Source organism: Rhyacophila brunnea, unplaced genomic scaffold (assembly GCF_057557595.1).
Source record: "Rhyacophila brunnea isolate RB1 unplaced genomic scaffold, BYU_Rbru_1.0 scaffold_9, whole genome shotgun sequence".
In the NCBI taxonomy this organism is placed as follows: Eukaryota; Metazoa; Arthropoda; class Insecta; order Trichoptera; family Rhyacophilidae; genus Rhyacophila; species Rhyacophila brunnea.
The window spans coordinates 36,681,238-36,703,747 of record NW_028233361.1 but is presented as its reverse complement, the minus strand read 5'-3'; the positions used below and the strand labels follow the sequence as shown (position 1 = coordinate 36,703,747).

At 33.6% G+C, this 22,510-nt stretch overlaps 1 protein-coding gene across 1 annotated transcript in view; it reads left to right on the top strand.

The window, feature by feature from the left end:
- The first annotated feature begins 6,870 nt into the window (after positions 1 to 6,870).
- ringer (tubulin polymerization-promoting protein ringmaker) overlaps positions 6,871 to 22,510 on the top strand; it is a 45,180-nt gene continuing 29,540 nt past the window's right edge. The window contains exon 1 of the mRNA XM_085959593.1: positions 6,871 to 7,111. The gene's annotated coding sequence lies outside the window, so the exon portion shown is untranslated. The remainder of the gene's footprint in view (positions 7,112 to 22,510) is intronic.

The following is a 22,510-nucleotide window of genomic DNA, read 5'->3' as shown; positions in this document are numbered from 1 at the left end:
ATTGGATAATTTTGTTGTCTTTCCCAAAATAAATACGCACGCCAATGCTTAACTTATACCTACCTGCAGACATTCAAATGTAAAGAGTTAATGACTATCGTTGCACACAACTTCTGGATATATAATATTATGTACCTACTTAGTTAAATATATTTATTATGCAATATGCAAAATATTGAATAGGTATACTTACAACATAGGTTGTAGACAGAGATACCAATAATATTATTATGCACAGTAAATCTATTCGTATTTATGTATATATTACGTATATATAATGTGAATTTTATTTAATATATATTGGGGGGAGCATATCAAATAAATATACACAACAGTGACGTCCCTAGACAAAATGCCGCCCCTAGGCTGCACCAAAACTGCACCTCACATTTTTATACAGTATTTTTTATCATCCTTTCATGACTCCAATATTTAAGAAATGTATTGTATGGATACATTACTGACAAAATATATACCACTAAATCTAATTTAAATTCGATCCACGGTTTCAGATACATTTAAAAATACACCTGACAAAATTCAAAACTCGCGAATGACTTGCAATAATATTTGGATAAATTAATTAGGTACTTGAGTACTTATGTACCTACATATAATTCAAAATATAATTCGCAAATTTGCACGTGACAACGGAAGTCAACTAGACATCGCGAACCCGACAGAAACAGACAGACGACGAAAAATTACAGTCCTGTTAAACCTTTTATGTTAATTAATATATTTTATTTCCAACCAGTGAGCTGATTTTTTCATTGAAAGATATTTCTATTATTATTGAGTTTATGTACCTACTTCTATATATATATATCAAACGATTCTCCTCGATTTGCCGCCCTTCAAGTAACTGCCGCCCCCAAGCAACGTTTAATCTGCATACCCCCACGGAACGTCACTGATACACAATATATCTCAAAGTATACCTACCTTCAGAAATAAAATCAAACGTCATTGTTAATATGCATTTCGATTATTAAATGCCTATAATATTACATTATGTACGTGTAAACACATAACCCAACATTCGCTAATCTACATACTACAGAAGCTCTCTTATCATTGTGCAAAACTGGTATTTTAAGATATGACGTTATGTATAAAAAAAGTGTTATCATCAACAATATTAAACGTATGACTAGGTGCAGTGGCGCACCCAGGATTTAATATTGGGGGGGGCCCAAGGAGGAGAATGTAAATTAGTCCCATAGGCTCTTTTTCTTCTTCACAGCCTAATTTCTCGTTGTCTATTGCACTCGGTGTACCTACACCATGATCCCCACATCCTGAAACGGGCCCTCAGGCTAGGATATTTGGCGGGCCCCCTACCTACCGCTAAGATTAAAGGCAGTGTGAAACACTACATTAACGTTTTTCAAATTGTGTTTTAGTTCAAATTAAGGGTACTTATACAGTGAATTATTGGCGATTTTCAATACATCCACTTTAATAATGGAGCTGTCGAGTATCGACACATAATTATCAAAAAATATATTGCACAATTATATAAGCAATTGAAAATGTTCATGGCCATGAAGTATAATAGCGCCGCAGGCGACTTTTTTTACTGTTAAAGCTAATTTATGATGTGTGTTTATCTCACTTATCTGGTCAACCCGACACGCCGGGTCCCCCACAGCCCGGGCCCCCAGGCTAGAGCCCTCTCAGCCCTCCCCAGCCATGACCTACACCACTCCGGAATTCGGGTGGACACGAGAATTTTTTGACAGTTCCATTAGGGATTGGGTTTCTAAAAAAACCTGTAGTGTTTCGAAATTTTTGTGTTAGAAATTAAAATCTAAGAAATTTTTCTAGAGGGTGCTGGAGAATTTCAAATCATTTTTTTGCCGTGTTTTTATTTGTCTAATATATTGGCTTTCATTTTCAATATTTTTGGGGGGGGCCAAGGCCCCTTGCCCCCCCCCCCTGGGTGCGCCACTGACTAGGTGCATTATATTGCAATAATAATAAATAAAACTAACCAATGTGTATTCAAATCATGAAGTAGGTACTACCTGAAAAATGTATCAGTTGTAATATACCTTTGTAGGTACGTACGTAACTACATCACGTTAATTTTTAATGTACATATACTTATTCAGCGGCACGTAGTGGAGTAGTGATAAAACGATCGCTTCCAAATATTTTGATTCGCCGGTTCTATTGCCACGGTTAGCAAATTCACTCGTTGTTTTTTTTTCAATTTGTATTACACCCAGCGCAAAATAAATACGCAATGATTTCGAAAAATGGCTAAAAACCAACAACGCTTCTCCTAAAAAAATGTGTCAATCATTAAAACAAAGTGACGTCCCGTGGTCATGCGTTGCTTAGGGACGGCACATTATAAAGGGCGGTAAACTGATGAACGAATACGAATATTATAAGGTTTGAGAGCAGAGGCGGTTTTCCGTGTAGCAAACGATGCAGTCGATTAATTGTGAAGTGCCGACATATTAAAAAATAATGGAAGCATTCAAAATCATGCTACCGTATCCTATTATTTATATTTTTGCATTTTAATACCCAATGGCGGTTTATCGCACGGGCAAACTGTTCGCAGGGGGGCCTCCAAACCTGCCAGGGCTTCCGATCTACACGTATCTAAAAATACCGCTGTTTGAAATGCTCTAATCCCCGATAGATGATGAGTGATGACTAATAAAATAGATCGTTAGGTACCCAATAAATTTGCATTCAAATTGAGACTGAAATGAAAAGGGATGGCGTGACTTTAAAACATCTAGTATATTGTGAAGGCATATTATGCTCATTACTTCGATTAGAAACGAAAATGCTAATTTACCATATATAATAATGAGAATGAATAATACGTTCAATTCATTTTATTAAGTTTAAATACAAAGTAGGTTTCTATATATTACTAGCTGACCAGGCAAACGTTGTTCTGCCATATAAATTATTTCTAGTGAATATTTTGGTTGTTAAATAAAAAGTAACGAATGTATCGTAAGTGTGTGGGGATGGGATCTATGACAGAAAGAGGAATAGAGCACTGTAGACGATGACCGCCGATAAAAACAAAAAAACATCAACCATTCATTTTCTCAATTCAAAATGAGTAATGATGTTCATAATGAATGAATTACCTGTGACAGGATCTCGTTGTTTAATGTTTATGCAATATCCGTCTTGTCCCTTCCAGAAAATTAGCGGATATTGGAGAGCGTTGTATGAACGGTGTGTGTCAGCGATGAACTCCAGATTATTGTTTCTTCTTCGAATCACGATTTCTCGCGTCGATGTGCGGTCGCCAACCATGATTCCAGCAATGTCGTCAACAACAGTCGCATTGAATCGACGTACGTGCTCTTCAGCTGGTGTTTTATCAGGATTGATGACAATAGCGTGATTGTCACTTTGCAATTCGTGCATGTGTGCTCTGAAGAATTTCAATAATTCATTGTGCTCATTCAACAGGGCGTCCAGTTCGCCGACGATGCGCCTGGCATTTATTAGGCGAATTGAGGCTATTGTAGCCGCAACGTGCATCCACATGATTGATGTCCTCACAGCCGCGCCCATGAAGTAGATTTGTAAAAATGTATGTGGTTCGTTTGGCATTAGCAGCAATGAGCCTTGTGGTATACTTGACCTTTGATTTTGAACGTAGAATGGAATTGTTGACCATTTGCCGCAGTATTGTGAACTATTTCTGTTGCTCCGGACGAAGTCATTTGGAAGCATGAATTGAATGTGCGAATGGACTTCAGGAACAGGTTTGAATCTGGAACCGTGCCAATGAGTAAGCTGTTCAATGGTTCTGGTGGTATCTCAATTTCTGGTAGTTGCACTTTTCCTGATGCGCAACACATCCCGGCTGACTCATGTTTGAATTTGAGCGCATGACAATGGGGACATTCTTTGTCCATAGCATCAATCAGCACTTTCGGATGAGCGGAATATTCAATATCAAGCTCGTACTCGAATGCGAGACGAAGGAACGAAGCGGATGTAAATGTTCGATGTACTTGTTGGCATTGTCGGTCGTTTGCTCTGCGTGTGTTAACTACGAACCGGCGCGCTTGGCTCCGTTCCAATTGTCGTTGTTGATTTCGTTCAGCTCATGCCTCTTGTGATTGAGATGCACGCAATTGCGACATGCTTACACGCACGTTTTTGTTATCTTGTTGGATTTGTTCGTCTGTTCTTTCTACTCTACTATTTTGCATGTTTGTTGCTTTATTCGTTCGACGGCCCAAATGGCCCCCCTTGCGTCTTGCTGGCATTGTGCACTGTAATACACGCACATAAAAATAGATAAATTAAAATAAATCGTACAAAATTTTGCACGCACTGCGTTGTGATTTGCCGAATGAAATGTCAAAATGACGCGACGCTTCTCTTGAATTCTTCTCGGACGTAGTGTCATCTGTCATTCAACAACATAAATAATTTCGTTCTGTTTGAAATACGAACGACGGTTAAATTTGTTCATACAAAAATAATAAAATCGCGATTAAAAAATGGGAGGATGGGGGTAGGAAAGTGAAAATTTGAGGTTATAGGTATTTTTTTATGTCAAATAATAAAAAAATACAAAAAAAAAAATGTCAAAAAAATAAAAGAAAAATTTTCTGGATAGAGATACCCTAATCACCCAGCGGTATGAAATATACTTGTTGACCTATTCTCATACCTAACAAATATACATAAAAAAATTATAATAATCGGTCGAGCCATTTCGGAGGAGTTCGACCACAAACATCGTGACACGAGATTTTTATATATATAGAGATTTTATATTTTAGAATGTTTAAAATTTGTTTCCATACACAGGTATTGCCTACGTGAAATAATTTTATTTGAAAGTTAATAAATAGGACATAATATTATAAAATTACTATACAATTTTATGAGTTTTAGAATATTATGGTATATTTTGAAATGTATTTATTTATTCTAAGCATTACATAGGTACTTTAGTAGGCCTGTCCATTATAGATAGACTTGCGACAAGTGAGTGTTTATTTTTTATCATTGCTCAAATTTGGAACTCAAAAAACAGCACAAATATATAGAATATTATCAAAATAATGTAGGTATAGGTATATCGAAATATAAGTTGTAGGTATCAAACTAATGAAAATGGATTTAGTATTCGATAATATAGAAAATTATTCTCGTTTCAATAAATGGTCTGAAGATCTTTAGACCCATATTTTTCAATAGACACAGTGACTCAAAGAGAGTACAGACCTACAAACTTATCTGTAGAATGCCCAAAAGGATGCCATTTTGAAAGTTTCATTCAAATGTCAGATTTTGTCCAGTTACGAGTCTTGAATGGGTAGTTTTCGACAGTGGCTCCCCATCCCGTTCTTCAGATAAGTTTGTAGGTCTGTACGAAAAAGTTGCAGATAACTGTAAACTATCGCTTTGCATTGATATAATCTCTCCGTCCATATGCAGTCAGGTGAAGTCAAGAAAGCCTTTCTGGATAGCAGGGAGGAGTTGATGCAAAGAAACGTTGAACCTAGAGAACGCTGGCTCCGTAAATAGAAGGCATTTGGGGTAATAAATTCCCACTTGGCGATTGACCCAATAGTAAACCGCATACGCAATGGACATAATATGTACCTGATGTGTGAACATGCATAAATGGGGATTAAATCCCTCGCCCTTACGCGAGTGTGGAGAAATCTAAACCGCTGAGCATGTTCGTGGGACATATATTTATTGTATGCATTCTCTTTGGGACTGTCTGCCATCCACAGACTTGATGAAAACGCTCTAGGATGGATTGTACTCGATTGTAGGTATATCTGTGCCTTTTGTGTTGTCTTGATAATAATATGATTTGTGTTTGTGACATCTTTGCATCAAAATCTGACATTTAGTCAGATTAAAGGTCAAAGAGCACTGAAAGAGCTCCCTTCAGATGAACGGTTAAAATCAATAATACTCGTATCATCGGTTTTACTCGGACAAAGACCCTGTGTGCCCCTGAATGCCGAGAGAGATAGAACCAAGCCGCGGTGAAACGTGTCAAACGGCTAAATTATCTGAGTTATGATCCTCTGTTATGAGATGTCGACGAAGAAGAAAGGAATATCTACTTGAAATAGGGCCTCGAAATCAGTCAGTACTTTCGCAGAGTTTAAAGCGCCATTTAAAAAAAATGTGTCTTTGAAAAACATTTTTTGATTAGCCCAGAGCATAGATCTATTAATTGAAAACGAGGTAACTTTAAGTATGCCATTAACTGGCAGAGTCGTGTGTTGAATAATTATTATCCATTATGAAAAATAGCACCATGATATAATATGGCATTTACCATTCTCGGATTTCGCATAAATTTCATGTTTCACTATTTCATAGTGTTTCTGTATATGAAGCGCTTAGTTTCAAAAACCCCTAAAACTGTTTTTGAAAATTGTTCAGTTAGATAAATGTATTAATATGGATATTTTTGTTGCCTATATGATGGCCAAATATTGAAGTTTAAAAAACGACAAAAACCGTCAATACGTAGATATCATTAAAAATTGGGGTAAATTTCAAAGCCCGCCATAATGGTTGGGTGTGCTTTTCAAATACCCCTAAAATGGAAAGCCAAAATTCTCTTTAGAATGTAACGAATTAAAAATTAAATACATATAAAATTCACAGATTTAATAGATAAGATTTTTTCTCATTTTTCTCAAAACTACCTAAAATCGTTTTAGGGGCTTTTGAAACTAGGCGCTTCATATTTAAAATAGGAGTTTGAAATAATTTTACGCATGTAGAGAGCGCCGCTCATCTCAGAGAGGTGGTACAACAATCTCTGGGAAAAGCAAGCAACGCCATCCCGTTTTTCTCGGCGTCAATACACACATCGCCAAACGCATCACAGTTCCTACTGACGCTCTCCGCGATTGGACGCTACGTGGGTGCAGTTCCGTGGAAATAATACATTCAACACCAACCAAAATCGACTTAATCTCAACAACACCGTGTTTGTTAATTAATTCCGATCGTGTACTGCTTGCCTAAGCAACATACAAATCGTTATTGTGCCTCCCCTGCTGGATTTATTTCAACCGGAGCCCAAACAAAGGACCTGATTTTGGAGGGATAGTCGTGACGAAAAGTGAGTATGAAGGGGGTTGATTTTATTTTTGTTTGGGTGGTTATAAGGGAAAGTGTGATCACGATCAATGAACTACAATATAAGTACACAGTTCGTTTGGCGTTGTAATAATTCTTGAATACAATGGACAATTAAAACAGATTCAATTATTGTTATTATCTTTTTTCGCTAAGTGAAAGCAAACACGTATTTTTTTTTTAAAGAATCTTAACAATTAAAGCGCGCATTTTGTAATTATTTATAAATTTAAAACAATGAGTGCGAATAATTAGAATAATTATCATCTTTTCGGTTAACAGCGATGCTAATTTTTTAATTGTTAAATTAATCTAACCAGGCCATTAACTTGATCTACAGGTACATACGTTAAAGTGCTATCATAATATAATACCGTTTAGTCTAATTGGTTATATTCACAAAGATGATAGTTGAAGATATAAAATTTTAGAGAAAATACATAGTGAATTGGATTTACGTTATGCTTTCATGACATGAGCATGCCCTACTTTCATTACTCTTATTAAAATATAAATTGCAATAAGTATCTAATGAAAAATGATCATAATCGAAATTTAATTTAATTTTAAATGAAATCTCCTGCAAAACAAGCTCGATTAAATTATTTTCATTCATTTAGATTGACTCCTGATGGTTTACTTAAATCTACATCAAATGGTATATTTTGGGGCGTACCTTTATTATAAATTATGCTGCGGTTGTCGGTAATTGAAATTTAGCCTGTATTGAAGAGCTGATCAAATATTAATACAAAATTGAATTAATATTAGTATAATTGAACGTTGGATTGTTAATATTCGAGCATATATTATTAATAAACTTAGTTATGTAGTGATTTGTACTGGAAAATGCTATTTATAGAAACTTAGAGTGCTGAATTTTTCTCTATGAAAATACCGTTTCTTAATTCTTCGAGAAAATTACATTTTTCATTATGTTTTGATAGGTATTAATAGTATATGGGTATATATTAGACAATATGTTTATTAATATAAAAATTTGTTTTGGAACGTCAAGATTTAAAAAAAAAAATCTGTTTATATAATAATTAGTAAAAATATGTTAACCATTAATCCTTACGTGTAATATTTTGCTTATAAATTTTATCATGAGATAACTTTTAGATAAAACAGCCGAATTGGCGGTTGATAAACGATAAAAAAAAACAAAAAAAAAACATAAAGGTGCGCTCATTTGTTAGTTGTCTATTAATACCTCTGACATAATAATTTGAGGTAGGTAATATTCTCTTTCATTTCATGGCCAACAAGTCGAATAATAATAATTATATCGAAAGCCAGAATATTATTAAAATATAAGTTTTAGCATTTATACAATGTAATGCGACCATCCCGACAAACCAATTTTAGAGATAAATACCATGATATGATTTTTACAACTCTGCATTATTATCTAATTCTGAATTCAAATTTTAATTTAAAATGATTTTATTCCGGATGTATCTACCTACTTATTCTACATTTCAATGCATTCATAAAATTATTTTTCGCTCTGGTCAAATTAAAAAAAAATATCTTTAATCATCAGCTATCTTATCTTAATTTTTTTGAGCCATTTATGTTCCAATAATTATTATCTGTCATTTACCTAAATTAGGTAGGTAGTTATGTAGGTTATTATTAGAAATGCTAAGCATATACCATAGCTTTGTTGTTTACGTAGTAGCACAAAATTTATCGTTTTAGAATTTTATTGTTACTGTAATCAAGAAATGGTTTCTGTAAACATTCCACATAAAAGTGGTTCGATAATTTTGACATAAAATATGACATAGTAGAGCGATGCCGAGCAAGAGAAAACGATGCAACAAGCTTCATCTAAGTGTAATAGCAGTCGGAAATAATAATGGTAACGATAATTAAATTTGCCCTATGTAATTCGTGCTCATTATAAGATATCGCAGTCTGCGCAATTTCAAGGTTAAATTGTTCCATTATAGTCGAATAGAGACGTACTCACTATCACTTCCCTCCATTTTGGTATGAGAAAATTTCTCAACTGTCACTTTGTGTTTTGTTTTCTTTTTTATCGTCTGTATTTGGGATGAAGGTGGATAATTAAGGCACCGGAATTGTGATGGAAGCGGCGAGTTTATTTACGTTTATTATACTATATGGTTACATTTTTTAATAATTTAATTCTACGGAGGGCGAAATGTACGCGTTCGCGATTTTGCTGCTTGTCGCGATCTCCGCGCCATCTTGAAAAATCATTCCCAACGGTTTTTTTTCTTGGGCGACGTTGCATATCTCCAACGGTCAAAGACAATGTTGCCGGCCGACTTTTAACATTATTTATTTTCGTAATCAGCGCTTTATTATTTGTTGGCTTTGATACCGATTCGGGCGTCTCCAGATACACAAAGACATCCCCAAATGGGGACCATACGGGGGTGTCACATCACATACCTAATAAGATAAAAGAGTTTTCTATATTGACTGCAAAAAGCACGTAAAACTGTATAAAAACACGAAAGAAAATATTAGGAAGGCTATTATACGCAGATTGTGCAAACGACGCGTGCCGAACAAAACATAATTTGTCATAAAAATTCAACATGCGTCCATTCAATGTTATGTTAATTGTTATATTAGTAATAATAATATTACATGTTTTCTTTTTCGAGTATATGAGAAACGTGTTTTACTCATCTTTACACTTTACACGATATAAGAATATACCTACTCAGTGTGTAAATTAAACTATCGCGATAAGAACTGTATACACGTAATAGCTGACTGTCTCGCCAATCTCGTTATTCAAGCGTAAGCGAGACGCTTTTATGGTGCTATTTAATAACTTGTCAAAATTGGTAAACGTCAAAATACGCTGCGAGGTTTAGTTCGTATTTTTTCCCGGCAGGTTTGCCACTATCATTCTACTGTGCATGCGCATAAGTCATGCAAGTTCCATCTATCACGTTTTTAAACTTTTTTGATCCACGATAATACGTGTTTACACGTGCATTTTCTTGTTATGACCCCGATGATACGTACTGTCAGCAATAATTCATAAATTAGAAATAGAATTCATAAAAAGAAAACAAACTTCGATCATAAATGATTTTATAAAACTAACTGTCAAATACTGGGAGGAATGGACAGAATAAGGAAGAATATTTCTAAAACATAACACAGCATCAAATACATTCAATTTATAATTATTCAATGGTTTGGGTTGACCAAATGAAAGGGGTGCCGGACGAAATCCCGAATGCTGAAATCCCAAATGGCTGAAATCCCGAATGGCCGGAATCCCGAAGGCCGAAATCCCGAAAAATAAAATAATACAAACAGCAATAATTGCGCAATCTGAACACTTATCTCGAATTGCGCAATTTTTACAAGAGGACAAACCCATTTTTTGTAGAACAAATGGGTTTTTGTCTCCCCTGCAAAAAATTGCGCAATCTCATCACTTGTCTTGAATTGCGCCAATTTTACAAGAGAGACAAAAACCCATTTTTCCACAAAAAATCCCGGCCAGATTCCGGCCATTCGGGATTTCAGCGTTCGGGATTTCGACCCAAACCCGAAAGGGGTGCCGGACGAAATCCTGAAGGCCGAATGAAAGACCTTACAATAATCATTATAATAATATGTAATTTGTATCATAACATCGGTTGTATCATTAAATTGAAATATATATATATTATCATTATTTTATTTTAGTATACGTCGTAGACAGAGTTGTATTATTATAAGTATTATAACACTAAATGATATTAATTTTTCTAAAGACCATCATAAGGAAAAACACAATAATAATTTTCTTTTGAGACCGTTTCGTCACATTTACACTTTCGTTCGTGGGCAGATTAAAACAGACGATGGAAATAGATTTCATTCACACTTGTGTTATGTTTTCATTTTCTCTGAGTAAATAAATTATGAAGTCGGTTCAGGCGTGTTTATTCATATTGCATTTCAGTCCATCAAAGTTTCGTTTTGTAACATCTAACGTGTGTTCTATATTAAAATAGTATTATGTTATGATTTATCTCTATACGCGAAACATTTAGTAAAATATTAACGTATACCAAAGGCTTACGACTGCTCGATGAAAGCTCGAATTAATCTTAAAATTAAATCATTAAAAATGCACATAGGTATGCATTACAACAGTGTATGAAACAACATCAGAGCTAAAACCAATAAAATGCTGTATTTTCAAAGAAGCTTTGATTTATTATTTGACTATGATAATATATCGATTTTATTTTTGCTTCAAACTAAGCTATTTAAGCTATGTAGCTGCGAATCTGCAAACATACTAGCTATATATCGATTTTGAATAATAATTAAAGTATAACTCATGGACATATAAGTAAATAAATAGTAAAACTTATCAATTAGTGTCAGTGACTTACCAATGGATGCAATATCTGAATAATATAAAGGTATTCTTAAACAACCTGCTCATAGATGACAATATTTGCTTATACACAATTTATTATTTCAAAAATATGCGAATACAGATGATTGTAGTTGAAAAGTACGTATGCATGTATATATTCCAAATCTGCGTTATTATGTAATAATATAATTGTTAGTGGTCACGTGGTGCTCATTAGATGTTAGTTGGAAATACTGTCACCGGTTTGTGTACTCAAGTTTCGGATGAAACTACCCATACTAAGTATTTGTGGCCGAATAAACTTATTCCAAAAAACTTGTGATGATATCATCGCGAGTCGCTGTTCTGTGCACTCGCCAGTTGGTAGACATTCAACACTATTGACATTAAATGCGCACGAACGAACTAGCACTTGAATATAGGTATATTTTAATTTATTAGTTTATTGTGTTCGAATGTATGAATAATAATAGGTCATAAATTTTGTGTCGCAGCACAGTGGTGAGATGACGCACAGGCTTAAGCTTGTTATATACCGCTCAAAACATGTTTAAAATTTTAAAAAAATCACTGTTATTCATTTTTGTTAACAATAATATTGTAACCTAAAAACAACTCATAAATTTAAAATTTTATAATAAATGGGACTTTTCGACAAACGGAGCTCAGCGTATTTTTAGAGATTAATATATTGAAGCCGATACACAGTCTGAGTTCCCTGAGCCGATACGTATTTTAAAATAATAATATGGTGTTGGTTTTAGTTTCAGTTGAGTATGAAACTTTTGTCGCATACGCACGCCAAACGATCTATACCTATAGTTTTCCAAATACTAGTAAGTATTTTGGAACAAGTTTATATACTAAGTATTTTTTATACTGGATATAAGTATACTTAGTCTTCAAAATCGACAGTTTTCCCATCTCTAGTGCTCACCATTGTGAAGAAGGCGACATACGCATTGGCGGGCAAATATTTGCTGTCTATCAACACAGCGTCGTCGGTGTTTCAATACTCATCAAAGGGCACCAATATTTGCCTGACTTGGGCCATTGTAAAGGGGACCATTACACCAAACTATTTTTTTTATGTAAAAGTGTGTATTGCATAAGTCAATGAGCATGTTCATAAACACAGTCGATAATACAGAGCCCACGTTTAATTATTAATCCTAAATTAATTGTTTTATAAAATCTACCATTTGTCCAACAAAATATATATTATTTCAGCTTATTCTAGTAGTATAATATTGTAATAATATTATTGATTAAATATGTATCTTATCTATGCTACTAAGTTGGTTGATTACGATAAATCAGATTAGGTATGTAAAAAATATAGCTCTTCTTGTAATCGAATCAGCTGAAAATTTGATACCATTTTACTAATAGACAAGCTGATTAATAAACAATAAAACGTTCCTACATAGACGTCCGATCGTACGATATTGACATATTATTAACTATTGGGTATATTTGATGATATCATTTAAACTCTTTATTACCATAATTTCAAAATCAAATAGATATCACCTGTGAATGACATAAATACACCTATCGTGAGCGTGTCAACGTTCAATCACGAGAAAAAACATAGCTACGATACACAGAAATCTAGTTGGTACGTATACAAATATACTGAATCATGATATACCTACCTACCTATCTAACAACCTCTGTAGGTGAACCCAAACTAACGACTTTATAAATTCACATCAAACTTTCACATTCGGAGAACCTACATTGAAATGTTGAGCATTGCAATACGTATTTATCGAAAATTTCAATCTACTTAGATTTAGATTGCAATGTTGGTAGTAGTTACCTACCATTGTTTATATTTTATGCCCTTTATGGGCATAACCTACTTAAAAATACAATATTGTTGAAAATATGCGACATTTAAGTCACACCGATAACAATGTTTTTTTTTAAGTTGGTAAACCTATTGTCATAAGTACCTAAATAGTAAATAAAATCATCAGGTTAATTGTAAATTCTTGAAAGACATTGTACCTACATAATATACCTAAATTAAAATACACCGGAACATTTAACACGTATTCTACGTTATTCATTTAATAATACCGATATGTTTCCAAATGTTAAAATATATCTGATTAGTTTTGTTTTATTTTGGTAATTTATGTTAAATTCATTTAATTTTTAAAGTTCACCATTTGGGGGGCATGTGACGGAATAAGATAATAGTTTAACACGTATGTGTAATAGCTAAGCATGCGAAGGCATAATGACAGGACAACTAGGTAGGTGCATCATGGCCCCCACATCCTGAAGCGGGCCCCCCTACTTATCACTAAGGTTAAATACAGTCTGATGTCTGGTGTTTTCCAAATGGTGTTCGAGGTTAAATAAAAATCATTTCAGATTTTTTAACACAACCAAAAAATGCGTCGTACAACCAATTAATTTCATATACTCATATATTATATCATAGACTTTTTTTACTACTTATTAGAGCAAAATTATCTGGTCAACCGTTACGCCGCCCCCCCCCCCCCCCTCTGCTCGGGCCCCTAGGCTAGAGCCCTGTCAGCTCCCCCTTATGTAGCCATGAGGTACATAATCATTTAGTGGAATTAGATGAACAAGATTAATTGGTACTGTTCGGTTATACGGAAAACGCATTTTGAAAATAGCCGATAAACTGGATTATTTGTTAGGTTAACCTAACCAAACCTAACCTAACCTAACCCAACCTAACCTAACCTAAACTAACCCAAACTAATAAATAACCCAGTTTATTGGCTATTTTCAAAATGCGTTTTCCGCTGTATTCCGTATAACCGAACAGTACAGATTAATTAAATACAATATTAAATATTAGTACATACCTATATACTTTCCAAAATACTAAATAGGTAAATGATTTACCTGCCAGAATTATTCTTGCTATGTCCATAAAGTATAAATATAATAGGTAAGTACTCTAACTTCGTCCCTTTCTGAAACCGTGGGTTGGGCGAATGACAATCAACATGTTCCCCGTAAAAAAAAGTTTTGTTAATAAAACCCTCACTCCGCTTAGAAATCTTATTGGCAATTGACTTTTTTTCATTTTAGGCGCAATTTTTGATTTGTATGTCTTTTTATGTCCCCAATACGATTCCAAAGCACATGATAGTGTGATTTAATATGTCTATTTCGGTTATTTTTAGTCTCTCAAGGTAAAAAGCGATGTTTGGGAAAAAACATGGCGTCACTAAATGGCAGTATGTAACGCGAATTTTCCAATATTTTTTTTTTTTCATTTTTGGTTTGAATCTTAATACAGTTATAGAGACAGATATAATAAATACATAATATACCTATTTGTATTCAGTGCTCAGGAAATCACTATTTTAAATTAGGTACGATAAACACGTATGTAATTAAAATGTCGTGTTCGTGTATTTTTTTAAATTTATAAACAACTGACAAAAACCGTGTTTAGATACATGCATGGGTTGGTACCTATTTATCTGTAGGTATAACGCATTTTGTGAAGGCGGGATTATGTTTATTTTTTTATTTATTGAAAGGAAAATGTATTGGCTTAAATTCGTGCAAAAAAAAAATGATTTTACACTTTGTGGTATAAGTTATCAGTGTTATCACACATAAGTCATAACATAGCAAACAGCAGCTCTATAATCTGTACAAAGCAGCGACACCTATTAGCGTTTATCTTGCCAGATCTATTTATCTATTTTAAAAATATTAATCTAGCGTTTTTTTTCGCGGCAATTTCGCGGCTTGAATAATATACCAAATTTTATTGAAATTCAAGAAGCTGGTCTTTTGTACCTTGTATCATATAAATAAAATAAATATGGTTACCACATTGTATTTGAAGATAATCAATAACTAGTACAAGAGACCGACAAGTTTAACGTGGGGCTCCCCGGCAACGCGGCAGCTATCCAGCGGAGCCTCACGTTAAACTTGTCGGTCTCTACCATCGCAATTCGTAATTCAGTGCCACGGCCTGTATATAGTCGGCCTTGGTCTGTACGAAGATTAAATCATATAATGAACATTGAGAAATTGGGCTTGCTCACAAGCACAAGTAGGAATAAACGACAATTAAGTGTCGAATAATCCAATAAGCCGCAAGAGAAGAGACAGAGCAAACAATTTCTGGCTGACAAAGCTACCAAAGACAGTCATATCCAAGAGGTATGTATCGTACTGGAAAGCCACCTTGGAGAGGTACATTATTTGAAGAGAATTGTTGAAGTAACTCAGTACCCATCTAGGTTTTCACTCTCCTGGTGTTGATGATTATACGAAAAGGTGTGCATTTAAATTTTAATTGATTTAATTTGTGTACTTACTTTTATACTTGAACTACTGTTCTTTGAGAACCAGGTTTCGCCTCTTGCCATCTTCAGTCCAGATACTATGCGTATTCTGGTAACTATTTATTAGCTACGTACTAGTATCTAGCACCACTTATTATTTACATTTCGCATTACGTACATAATGTTATATAAAGTTTCTGATAATTCACTTGTCCAGTAGTTATGATAATATACAATATTAACAACACTTCAGAATTTTCCATATTTGGGTAATTTCCTTATATAGTAATAATATTTTCACAAGCTTTTCGTTTAATAATTCGGTGTATAAACAGTAGTAAACTATGTCAGTTGTAAATCTATTATCGGTAAAGAGCCTTAAGATAACGAAAGGTGAAACCTCCGTTGCAAAAAAACAATAAAATTGAAATAAAAAACTTAAATCAATTATTAGAATGTCATAATATAAATTCAAATTACATGAAGTAGAGTATACGTTTTATAACTTTGCATTTTTTTGCACTTTTTACTACACTGATACGTCTCTTTATCTGATTTTCTTTCGACCATGTCCGATCCTAATAAGATCATATGGGCCTCCTCCAATGACATTAATATGGACGAAGCATCTGAGAAAAAAATGACACTCACTTTTTTGTCGGGTCTGCCGAATGGCATAATCTGTTCTAACGCTATTACAGTAAAGGTGATATTGCTATAAATTCCCGATGCCTTTTGTTGGGTCTGCCGAATAGTTCGGTTCGAACGAGTTCGCACAAATGAACATTGATACTAGAAACACTGTTCTAACGCCATTACAATAAAGGTGATATTGCTATAAATTCCCGATGCGTGATATCGCATAATGGAAATTGCGTGACGTCTACCTATACATGTGCGAATGTAGCTATGCGCGAATTACTTGCTAGCTACTGTATTGAGTGCGTTGTCCATTAATAATGTCATTGGTCTCCTCACATAAAATTAGATCGTATCGGCCCCTAAGAGTCAAAGAAACGTATTTCATTTTTCTCTACTTTACATGAGACCCCAAACACAAGTAATTCCAAAGAAAGTGTTTGCAGGAGATATGTATTGACTTATTTTTTATCCATTGAGTTTTTTTCTCACTTAACAATCTTAAGAGGACGTTCTACAGAATTGGCCTTGAGAATTGAAAATATGATTTTTTAACATGTGGTCCATAATATCTGGTCTACTAGTTAATATAAAAAGGTCGTGTCAAAGTTGTTTGTGTAAATAAATTTGCTCTGTGACTGATCCAACTCATATTTCACATTTATTTCATCAGGGCTGTCGAAGACATAAATCATAATATATATTTATAATTTTAAATTTTTATTTATAATATATATTATTTAAGTTTTGTGCATCTAATGCCGGGTCCACACTGGCAACAAGTTAATTTGCTGGCAACCTCGTTAGATTTTACGATAATTATTGTAAAATTTCTTAAGCAATTATGGTAAGTATCGTAAAATTTAATGAGGTTGCCAGCAACTTGTTGCCAGTGTGGAAATGGCTTAATATCCACTGTGGTTCACGTAGTGGCATGGACCTGGGGTTAGCTAATTCAGGAAGTCAACACCCATGATAGAATTTTTTTCCAGTTTTGGTTGCATTATATTCCAAAACTCTTCTGTAAAAATCGTTTCCGAGTTTATAAATGGAAATTTCTCGGTGTACATAGTAAACAAACCTCCGAATAAAAAAAGACAAAAAGGAACATACTGATTCATCGCAGTAAAATCTGGTAATCAAATTCGCCATTTTGAAAAGCGACGATTTTGCGTAAACAAATATCACGTGGTCTGTACGTGTGCGGCAAACTTCGAATGTGTTTGTAATTTTGTGCAAAGTGCGAATGTAATGTTTTCAAATAATTGATATGGATTAATTATACCATCGTATTATTTTCTCGAAATCATAAACATACTATAATAGTATTTGAGTATCAACCTATGTTCAATTTGAATTGGGTTATAATAATAATATACCCGTATATATATCAATAGTATGTTTGCTACAAAATCCACCCAAGTTATCAGTACGTACTTGCACAGGTTTGATTAAAAACCATGATGAAATTAACATTTAAAAAATATGAATGCTTAATATTATTTTGACAGCCCTGTTTTCTGATCGGCTTCATCTCGCAGGTGTTCATAAAATAATAATAATTCTCCGCGCGGCAGAAATTATCAGTAATAATAATAATATTTCTTGAAATAAAATCTCCGATGATTAGTGATTTTTGCGAAAAGATCGATTTAAATTGACGTAGTTACGACGCCGAGGTCCTTTTTATACTGAATTATATTTGAACGGCGGGCTCTTCAGCGGGCCCTTAACATAACATGTCATTAAATTTAATGTCTAGTAGGTACGATACGTAACTCAAAATAAAAATTGACTCTTTGACTCTAAGGGGCCGAAATTATAGTCACATGTATTAAAAAAAAAATCCGACCATGTCCGATCCTAATAGGATCATAATATGGTCCTCCACAGAGTAGAGGTTTGTATTAACAGATTTTGTTTTTTACGAGAAATGGATGTCAGCCAGTTGCTCAACCTATTAGGTCCATACCCTGACTCACACACAAATTGAAAAACAATATGTGTACTTGCCAGACCCAGGATTCAAACCTGGGACCCACGGCGTGATAGTCCAACGCTTAAGCCGCGCGGCCACCGTGGGCGTACTATAAAAATTAATAGAAAATATATGAAAAAATATATTTTTAGAATAATATATAATACTACATCATTTTCATCCTAGCGCCGGAGTGCAAAGTCATGAAGCATGATACTCTACCCCAGGGGGGGCAAACTTTTTGGACGGAGGGCCAAATTCAAGAATTCTAAATGAGCGGCGGGCCGCAAGTAAAATACCATTTTTAGATATACACTGTTTATTATCACGAAAAAAAAACATTACAAAAAAATTAATGAGAAGAATGAAACTGTTGTACTTTTTAAACACTTTTTTAAATTCAGGTGTTAATTTTGTAGTTGATATTTTCAAAATTGCTTGTAAATGAGCATCGGAGATATTTGACCGTAAAGAATTTTTATTGAGGTTCATGATCGAAAATGTTTGTTCACATAATATATATGTTGATCCAAAAATAACGAACATTTTTCTTGCATAATCTTTAAGTTGGTCGACTTTGTCTGAATTAAGGCCATTGTAAAATTTGGAGATTTCTTCACGACGATGCAATTCTCTTAAATCAGTAATCTCAAGTTTTAGCTCTGTCGGTACACTATCAATATCTATTGAAAATGGATCGCGTACTATTGCTAAACAAATTTAATCTATTGTCAATATTTTTTTTTTAAATATATAAAAAAGTTATTCTTAATCAGAAGTACAATTAATGATGGCGGGCCGCAAAAAAATACCCGGCGGGCCACAGTTTGCCCCCCCCCCCCCCCTGCTCTACCCTGAGTTGACAGTATTAATATATACATGTATGTTTTTAACTATTATAATAATTAATATAGTTGCTATTATAATATTATTTGTTTTATTTTGTTAACTGTCAATTCATGGTGGAACTGCATTGTATTGTTGTTTTTATTTAATAAAACGCAATTTTTTTTTTATTGTACTTATTCCACTTTCATTATTATAGTGGAATAAGTAGATACTATATAAAAAAAATGCGTTTTATTAAATAAAAACAAGAATATTATTTGTAGTAGGGTAATGTAATGTTATATCACGAGAACCTACTCAAACATTAATATTCAGAACGCGCGGAGACAGAGTAATAATAATATTAGTATGTATTATACATAATTGACGCAGGGCTCGAAATAGACCGGAACGCACCGGAGCGCCGTTCCTGTTCGTAACATTCTAAAAGATGCCGTTCCGGCTCGTGGATTCTTTGAAAATTGCGTTCCGTTTCACGTTATTGAGATAATATTGCATTGATTGCATACTGATTCGTAGGACGTTTCGCTGACGAAATATGTGTTTTATTTATTAATGATTAGTCCTACAAGGTCTATAATATAGTATAGGCTGTTCGGACTTCAGATGTGTTTAAAAAGGGCTAAAGGGGCTACAGGTCCAGGGCCGTAAATTAGTAGACTTCCGGAACCTGAAAAATAATTTGAAATCACAAAAGAACCTTGCAGCGAAGGAATACACAAATGTACGAGCTTCTAGAATTTTGAAGATAAGAGCCCAATTCTAAGAAAATTGACGAAAAATAAGTGATTTTGCAAAAATGAGTAGTGTAATAAATAAATAAAATCTACATTTAATGTTGTATTGGGGGGGGGGGGTAATGTGTATTAGCGCAGAATATCACCCTAATGATATCCGAAAAATATTTATAATAATTTGATATTTTTGAATGATTATTCAGCGCTCCGGTTCGTAAGATTTTCTATTTCGAGCACTGAATTGACGCCAGATACGTGATGCTATATTTAAATGCCTCGAGTGTCCATAGTCGCACAAGTACATAAGCTTTTCAGTCTCGACATTTTGAGAAATCAATACCTCCTTCATAAACTTTCTTTCGTGATTATTTTCCGTTCGCCAGTAAAAATAATATAAACACATACAGAGCGTCAAGTTTCCTGACCTACAAGCAATAAGGCGGGAGCTTATCGTGCATGTTTTTGAATTTAGAATAATGAAAGCTCCGAGGAAAAGCGACATAAATAAAAGTGGGCGGCGGTTGTAGGGAACTAAAGGTGTGGCAATTCAGCCTTGGCTTTTATATTAAATTTATTAATTTTGATAAGTCGAAACGATGTGACTTTTTACAGCCAAATAATATAGCAAAATTGTCATGTCAAGTATTTTTAGGTGGACACAGGCGGGCCTTGGGATTTCAATACCGAATGAAAATGTCAATACCGGTTTTTCGGTATTTCTTATTGAATACCGGTATTTCTTAAACATTTAAAAAAAAGTAGTAGATGCTTATCAATAAATATAGCTATTAAAATCTTTTTAATATATTATTTTACAGCAAAAACCTACACATTTAAAAATACGTATTGATCATAATTATAGAACTAGTGATTTTTTACAAATAATTTGAATAGATTGATAATTTTAACTAGAGCCCTCAAAAGTTCATCAAGTGCAAATAAGTCCGGCTGCAGGAAAAGCTTCTTAAGACTCAGCTGAACAGGAACAAGGTCATTCATAGTTTAGTCAGAAATAAACCTCAGCGTTGAAAGGACGTCATTTTAATTCAGTCTAACCTCAAAAACCTCTAACCATCGGGGATTTATTTTAAGAAACGCAATAATTATTAATTACAATTCTCGGTCGAACGAATATCATTATTATTATTCCCTTCAAACATAACATGTATGCGACGTAACCTGAAGCCCGCCGAACGAATACAGGGCTGTCAAAAAATTTAAAGTTAAAAATAGCTTACTGTACAGATGGAATAATTACATACTTCCAAGCGTCAAACGGCATACAACATTCATCTAAAATAATTATGAAAAGACTAGCTGATTATGTTATGTTATTTTTGTATTGTTCTTATTTTTTTGCTTATCAAAATATTTCACACATTATCTGATGATGTGTATTTTGGATATATCGTAATATGTATCTGGTCTCATTAAAATTGCTATTAAGTTGATATAACATAGGAAAATCTGTAAATCATTAAAATGTTAATTTCGTTATAGTTTTTAATTAAACCGGTGCAATTACATATTAGATTTAAACACTGTTGTACTGTGTGACTTTTATAATATCAGATAAAACTGTAGGATGTCAGCAAAAGAGTAAACAAAACCCAGCTCATGGGATAACCGAATGGTAAGCAACTGTATATATTATATTTTCCCGCCAAATTGCACACAATTAAAAACAATTTATCATAAAAACAAGTAAGACGTCTTCGACAGCCCTGGGTGATTGATTCGATAAAGTCGGCAGTTTTTTTTTGTCTTGTTCTCTGCGATCGCTAGCTTTGAATAAAAAAAATCTATGGGTGACCATTTTTTATGAGTATAAATTATTTCTTGCATTGGCTTTTATTAATTAATAATTATTGTACCTACCAACTAAAAGTAAAGTTGCGTTACTTGTTTGTAAAAGTGTCAGACTAAATTAATTAAACTAATCGGGTAAGTAATAAAAAGTCATTAATTGAGTTAGCATTTACTTGGTAGAATTCCATTTTAAAAGAAATGAAAATATAATTAATTATATTTTCATTTCTTTTAATAAAAAGTCACTTTCTTTTATAATAAACAGACATCACTATATTAATTTTTTTTAAAATATGCATTAGAATTAAACAATATGTACCCATTTTTTTTTTAAATAGTTATGTAATAGGTCTTACATATTCAAAATAAATACTATTCATTAATAATGTTTTTTGGATAGCACATGAAATAAAGATGTAGGTAGATATGTATTTCAACATCCTCTCGGACAATTTCAGGTTAAAACGTTATTAATATATTATTATTAAGTTTATATCGTGGCTATCCATCATATTGGTTGCAATGTTTTCCACCAAACACCTGATTAACAAATTGAATTTAGTAACATTTACGTATATTAGAAGATATCATTTTTTGGTCACCCCATATTTTATACACTTTGACAGTGTTATGATTTAAATTAAATAAGAGATCATTATTATTACTTTAGACCAAAGCATTGTCGGCG